The sequence below is a fragment of the Jaculus jaculus genome, chromosome 13 (assembly GCF_020740685.1).
Source record: "Jaculus jaculus isolate mJacJac1 chromosome 13, mJacJac1.mat.Y.cur, whole genome shotgun sequence".
NCBI lineage: Eukaryota > Metazoa > Chordata > Mammalia > Rodentia > Dipodidae > Jaculus > Jaculus jaculus.
The window spans coordinates 63,543,524-63,550,718 of record NC_059114.1 but is presented as its reverse complement, the minus strand read 5'-3'; positions in this window follow the sequence as shown (position 1 = coordinate 63,550,718).

Below are 7,195 nucleotides of genomic sequence, written 5' to 3'. Positions count from 1 at the left end.
AGGATAAACATCAATGTTTAGAAGGCAGTTCAATGGCCATAATATATGCATTTAGCCAGACAACAGTAGTGATTCCTTCCCTAAGCCTTCTGACCTCCCCAGTGAAAGGCCTTTGATTTAGTACCAGGTAGTGGAGCTGGCCACAAATCCAATCAGAGAGCAGCTGGTTTCCCCCATAACAGACATAGCACCATTACACCAGTTGATACATTTGGCCTGGCTGGTCAGCCATGTAACTTGCAGGGTCCCCTGCTGGTTAACATTGTTGATAACTTTTCTTCCCCAACAGGCTGCATAGGTCTTTTCAACATCACAACAGCATCAACAGGGAGGCGGTTTCCAGTTCAGTTCCAGCTTGATTTCTTAGTTGAGCAATAGGATCTTACCCTCTAGTACTATTGGGAAACCAAGAGCTTTGGCATTAGCCTTTAATGTTTTGGGTGCAAGAGAGGCCTCCCTGGAGGGAAGGGAGCTTTCTATCTTTTTCTACAAGTGATGACATAAAAGCAAGGTGGCATAAAAATCCTGGTAATTGGGCCAGACGTGGTGGTGCATGCCTTTAATCCTAGCACTTGCGAGGCAGCAGTAAGAGGATCACTGTGAGTTCAAGGCCACCCAGAAACTACACAGTGAATTCCAGGTCAGCCTGGGTTAGAGTGAGACCCTACCTCAAAAAAACCAAAAATAACTAAATAAATAAAAATTAAAAATACTGGTAATTTCCCCAATGTATTTATGTTTTATAAAATATGTGTGTGTTGGCATTGTTTTATGTCAGGAATCGGCTAGCAGAGCAGTCTTGGATTGTTACTGTCCATTCTCTCAGCAAAGGAACTTTTGTTGCAAACCAGACTTTTTTTTTTTTTTTTTAGTTTTTCAAGGTAGGGTCTCACTCTGGTCCAGGCTGACCTGGAATTAACTCTGTCATCTCAGGGTGGCCTTGAACTCATGGCAATCCTCCTACCTCTGCCTCCCGAGTGCTGGGATTAAAGGCGTGTGCCACCACGCCCGGCCAAACCAGACTTTTTCCTTGTTCCCAAAACCAAATGTCTATTTCCATGTGAACCAAGAAACATCCTCCTAGAAAGAATGTAATCAAAAGGAAGCTAATCAGAGAAAACTCAATTCCTACCAAATCAGAGAGCCAAAGCCTCAGAGACCCCCAACACCTCAGCACTGAAGCAGACCAAAAATGAACCCAACATAGCTCAGGAAAATTTTGTGGAAGAGGAGGCGGAAAGAATGTCAGAGCCACATGTTGGGTCATGATATGCAGAGACATTTATCATACCAATAACTGGGGGCTAACTCCACAATGCACGACCCATATACATCAACAAGGAGGGGCCATTGGGGAGGGGGTAGGTCACGGATGAGCCTAATAATGGTACCACACTGCCTGTATTTGCTGAATAGACAACTAATAAAAAATTTTTTTAAAAAAAAGGAAGCTAATGTTGGTTCTTCACCAGACTATTCCTGATTCTACCCCTCTTATGTATCTCTTCTAAAGGAGCATTATTATTTAGATGTGGGGTAGGTTTTTTTTTCAAGAGTTTCACACAGTCAAGTTAGGAGTCCAGTTCATTCTACTTCACTGCAAATCAGGGCCAGGGACTGCTTGAGCCTCTCCACCTTCTTGTCTGTGATGACCAAGACACAATGAACATGCTGCAATGAACATGGAACTTCATATTAGTTTCATTTGTATCGATCTTGACAGATTTGGCACCCTTTGCTTGACTGTGTGTAGAGAATCCTCGATTTTTCAAGGCATGGAGATGAGACACGCTCACAGGCTATGTGACCACCCCCAGAAGCTCATAGAAAGCAGCAAGAGCTACACTAGATGTGAGATTTTTCCCACTCTGAATTTACTATTCTTCTCTCAACAGCCCTGTAATAAGGAGATATTTGACGCTATCAACTCAATAATAGAGTAATATGCTGCCCCTTAGCCCAAAATGTGATATCATGTTTGGAATGGTGATATCTTTGTGTCTCATCTGTGAATGGAAGATCTACAGGCACTGCTGTGTCCCTGGCCAGACCACACTCATTCACAGAATGATGTTCAGGTCAACTGAGCAAGCCTATTCTGTCAACTAGAATGTATCAACAGGACAGTGTTTCTAATGGACAGTTCTTTGTGGGTGATGTTTCAGTTAATAATGAAAATTATGACTCCAGAATTTTAAAAGTCATTATTCTGCTACCAAATTGAATATACAAGATGAAACCATAGATAATCAGCTAAGTACAATCATACCTGCTATAAACAAGCATCGTTTAAAACTAAGAACATCTCAATCTCAGTAACACCACTGAGGGAAGTTAAGCTGTTTGCAAACCCACAGGACATCCAGCCAGTCCTGGCGGCACACACAGGTAGGAAATTGCTGATGGGGTGGTAGCAGGAAGATCAGGAGTTCAAGACTACTCAAAAGACATTCAAAGCATTTTAGAAAGGTAAGGAGAGAGTTAAAGGGACAAAATGTTTGTTTCCTAGTGAATTCTTCTCTTGAGCTGCTAAAAGACAGTGTTACTAATATGCCCTCCTTGGTCAGCAGTGCCATGACGAATGAGCAGAGAAGTATTGGTGAGGAAAGGGTCTAAGGTCTGTGTCTCCTTATGAATACTATTTTCCTCCTTGGGAAGGAAAAGTAACACCGGAATTAATCGGGACAGCACAAAGTGCAGGATCCTTAGCATCCTAATAAGCTGGAAATGTGGGTGACGTTCGGAATTCAGGAAAGAGGTTGACTTCCACTGGGGAAGTTGGAGAGTGGCAACATACAGAAAGGACAGTTCACAGGTCAAAATGACGACGGAAAGTGCACATGGGTTGTGTTTTTAGCCACAGAGACCGTTATTAAGGGATCCTTTGTATGCCAAGTTGTTACATATTGCATTTTAGGGGATCAGCATGCCATCATGGTTAAGATTATGAGCTGTGGAATTGCACAGTTTTGGGTTTGTATCTACTTCCTTTACTCATTGTGCATCTTTGGACATTCTGAACCACATCTGAACTTCAGTTTCCTCATATTTATAATGAGATGCTTAATAGTGCTATTCCTCAAACATTCAAATGGGAGGGATAAATTTGCTACTTTACCCAATTTTCTTAGCATAGTGCCAAATACCAACCCATGACTGCTAAACAATATATCTGAGATAGATAGTTTCTTTCTTCACCTTGGGAAACTGGAAACTCCCTAAGCTATTATTGGAACTACATTTGTATTTAACCACTGTGAACATTCTAGAATCTAGGGCTGGACCAAAGTTCTGCAGATAGTTTGAACACATCTTCAAACTCTATATCATAACTTCTAGGAAAGCACTCAACACAAAATCAAAACAAGATAAATTATTTCCCTCCTGCTTCTGTCCTCATTGCAATTGCCCCCAGAACCACAGCATAAACTCATTAAGGCCCTACTAAGACAGTATCCCTAGTGTGTAAGCAACCATTAGCTCTTGACAGATCTTTGGGGACTGAGAGTGGTCTGAAGACAAGAAGAAAACTGAAGGAATCATGCCACTACTGAAATTATTGCTAAGTATCATTAATCATATATTATACACCTCTGTGATCAGGGTCCAGGTTGGGGAGAATGTGGAACTAGGTGAGGACATTCTGACACGTTTTCATAGATTGAATTGCATATAGATGTAGATAGTGTGATTACAGGATATCCCATGCTCACAGCAGAAATGCAGCTCTTACCCATAGACACCTTCTAATTATTCATGCTAGGTCAGTGATGGCATTCTCATCTGCTCAGAATTGTGTGAAATGGAAAACAGAAGAGGCCACCTACAGAAGATTAACAGATTTAGACTCACCTTTCCTTCTGATCCTAAGGCCACTTTTAAATGTGAGAGGAAAGGACTTAAAATAAATTTTACACACACATGCTCAATAAAAACACATGCATAAAGTAAGGACTAAGGATATGCCTCAATGTTAGAGTGCCTACTAGTATGTACAAGACTCTGGGTTCAACCCTTAGTACTCATAAAATCAGTACTGGTGGTACATGCCTGTAATTTCAGCACTAGGAAAGTAGCTGCAGGAGGATCAGAAATTCAAGGTCATCTTTGGCCACACAGCACATTCAAGGTGAACCTAGCCTGAGCTATGTGAGATCTTGTCTCACAAAAAAGAAAGAAACAAACAAACTAACAAAGGAAGGGAGGAAAAAGTCCAAAAATAACAGAGGTAGGAAAGAAAAAGTTGAAATGTGATGTGAGAATGAGGAGACATTACTGACAAAACTGTGTACTCAGTAATGAATACACTAAAAAGAGATGTAAAACTGCAGACAATGCTTGAGGTGTTCCAGTTAAAGCAGTGACATAGAGGATCCAGGTATCTTCTTTATCTTTTTGTTCTTTAAAATTCATTGTATATCTCTTGGGTACTAGAAAACATGATATCGCCAAGTTTCTTTGGTTTCAACAAGCCCAATATGAACTGTCTCCAGCATAGGGGCAGAAAAGAAAGGCTTGCTGCAAAATTACCAGGGTGTCTTATAGAACCCAGGGGTAAGAACACAGAGTCCACATGGCTGGAAACCAAGTCTGAGAAGCTGCTGGGTGTTACCTCTGCTTCTGACTCTGCAAGCCCTTCCTGCTGACACTCTGCAGTTCATTTCCCTGCCTTGGAACAAGGCCACTTCAAAGAGTGCTCATATCTACTTACAAAGTTTGCAAGCCCAGGGTAAAGTCCCTCTGGCTCAGCATATGTCACATAAAGTTATAACAAAAAAAAGGGCAGTAGACAGAGCTGGAGAGATGGCTTAGCAGTTAAGACAATTGCCTGCAAAGCCAAATGATCCCGGTTCGATTCACCAGGAACCACATAAGCCAGCATCTGGAGTTTATTTGCAGTGGCTAGATGCCCTGACATGGCCATTCTCTCTCCCTCTCTCAATTAAATAAATTAAAATAAAAGGACAGTAGACATTTATTTCCCTAGTTTCATCTGAAATAGTGGAGAAAGTTGTCATAGAAAAGTAAATATTTTTCCTATAGTCTTACTTATCAAAGACTTGTTTGGTTATTATAAAAATGAACTTGCCAGCTGTAGTGGCACATGCCTTTAATCCCAGCATTCAGGAGGCAGAAGTAGAGGATCACCATGAGTTCAAGGCCACCTGAGACTACATAGTGAATTCCAGGTCAGCTTGGACTAGAGTGAAACCCTTCCTCAAAAAAACAAAACAAACAAACAAATAAAAAGCTGTATCATCTCTTTCTGAATCAGTAGGGTCAAAAACTAAATACTAGTTTGCCTTTCTTCTGTGTAGCCCTGTGCACGTACCTGTGTATATGTGTAATGTTGATAAAATAAGACTCCACATTACTAATTTCTTCATAGGAATGTGCTGAAACTTGTCCATCAGAGCCACATTCTTTGGCAATCACAGTATAAGATTGTGAATTCGACTTATATTGCTCACTGCACCTGATTAGGGGTTTTAATCAGTGAGAAAATTGGATTGAAACTAGCACAGAAGTAGGAGGATCACAGATGGGAAGAATCAGTCATTCACCACACATTTATGGAGTACATACTAAGCCCTCCTAGTTGAATAGTCTTATTTCCTTACCTAGAGAAATTTATAATTTAGGGGAAAGGAAGATTATTTTCAACTCTAAGTGCTCAATTCTGAAATGTTGGCAAATGTAATGGCATTGTCTATCCACACATTCAGTAGAGGAAAGTATCTGCTCATATATTCTGTGTACTGGCTCAGCCAGCTTGTGTCTCCTTGGGAATTCTCATACAGGAGTTGCCAGGGTGGCCATGATCTGTAGGCATGTGCCACCATGCCCTGCCTTTATTTAGTTTTGGATAGTCTCCCATATGCATGCATTTTGACCAGATTCAACCTCATTGCTCCCCCTTGTCTCTCTTCACATCTGCTAAATCTCATCCTCTTGCCAAACTAGTCTACCTCCTACTTTCATTCTTCTTCTTTTACCCACCCAATAAGTTAACTAGGATTGTTTGATGAGTGTGGGTGGGAGGGTTTTTTTTTTTTTTTTCAGAGTATTGTCAACTAACTAACTTGAAAGTGTCTACCTGAGAGTGTCTGTATAGTCCAAAAAGCTGGAGAGAGACCAGGAGGAGGGCAGTGTTAAGGAGTGAATAGTAGAACATATTCGATATGAAAGTAGAAGGGATATTAGGGGTGGAAAGGCTTAAGCAGAGATAAGGGGTAGAGGATGAGGGAGTTGAGTGAGTGGTGGGAATGGTCAACCCAAACTAAGAATATATGAAAAAGCAGTCAAGGCACTTGCCTGTAAAGCCTGCTGACCCATACTCATGTAGAGCCAGATGCACAAAGTAGTGCATACATCTGTAGTCCATTTGATGTGGCTGGAGGCTATGATATACCCATTCTCTCCACCGCCCACTTGCAAATAAATTTAAAAAGTATTGGGCTGAGAGATGGCTTAGCAGTTAAGCACTTGCCTGTGAAGCTTAAGGACCCTAGTCTGAGGCTTGATTCCCTAGGACCCGTGTTAGCCAGATACACAAGGGGGTGTATGCATCTGGAGTTCATTTGCAATGGCTGGAGGCCCTGGCATGCCCATTCTCATTCTCTCTCTCTCTCTCTCTCCCTCTCTCTCTCTCTCTCTCTATCCCTCTTTCTCTCTCTGTTGCTCTCAAAAAAGTAAATAAAAATAAACAAAAAATTTAAAAGTATTTTCAGGGCTGAGGAGATGGCTTAGCAGTTAGGAAATGTATTGGGTTGATCCAGGTGTCCCCTGTAAACTTAGGTGTTCTGAATTCCATGTCCCCAGCTGATAGGAAATTGGAAATTAAACCCTCCTGAAGGCAGTGTATTGTTGGGGGTGGGTTTATGGGTGTTGCTGCAAGTCAGGTTCACATTGCTGGTAGAAATCACCCAACAAAGAGCAGCTTCTGGGAAAAATAGATTTATTTTGGCTTACAGGATCAAAGGGAAGCTCCACAATGGCAGGGAAAACGATGACATGAGCAGAGGGTGTACATCACCCCCTGATCAACAGAAGGTGGACAATAGCAACAGGAGAGTGTGCCAAGCACTGGCAAGAGGAAACTGGCTTTAATACCCATAAGCCCACCCCCAGCAATACACCCCTCCAGGAGGCATTAATTCCCAAATATCCATCAGCTGGGAACCTAGCATTCAGA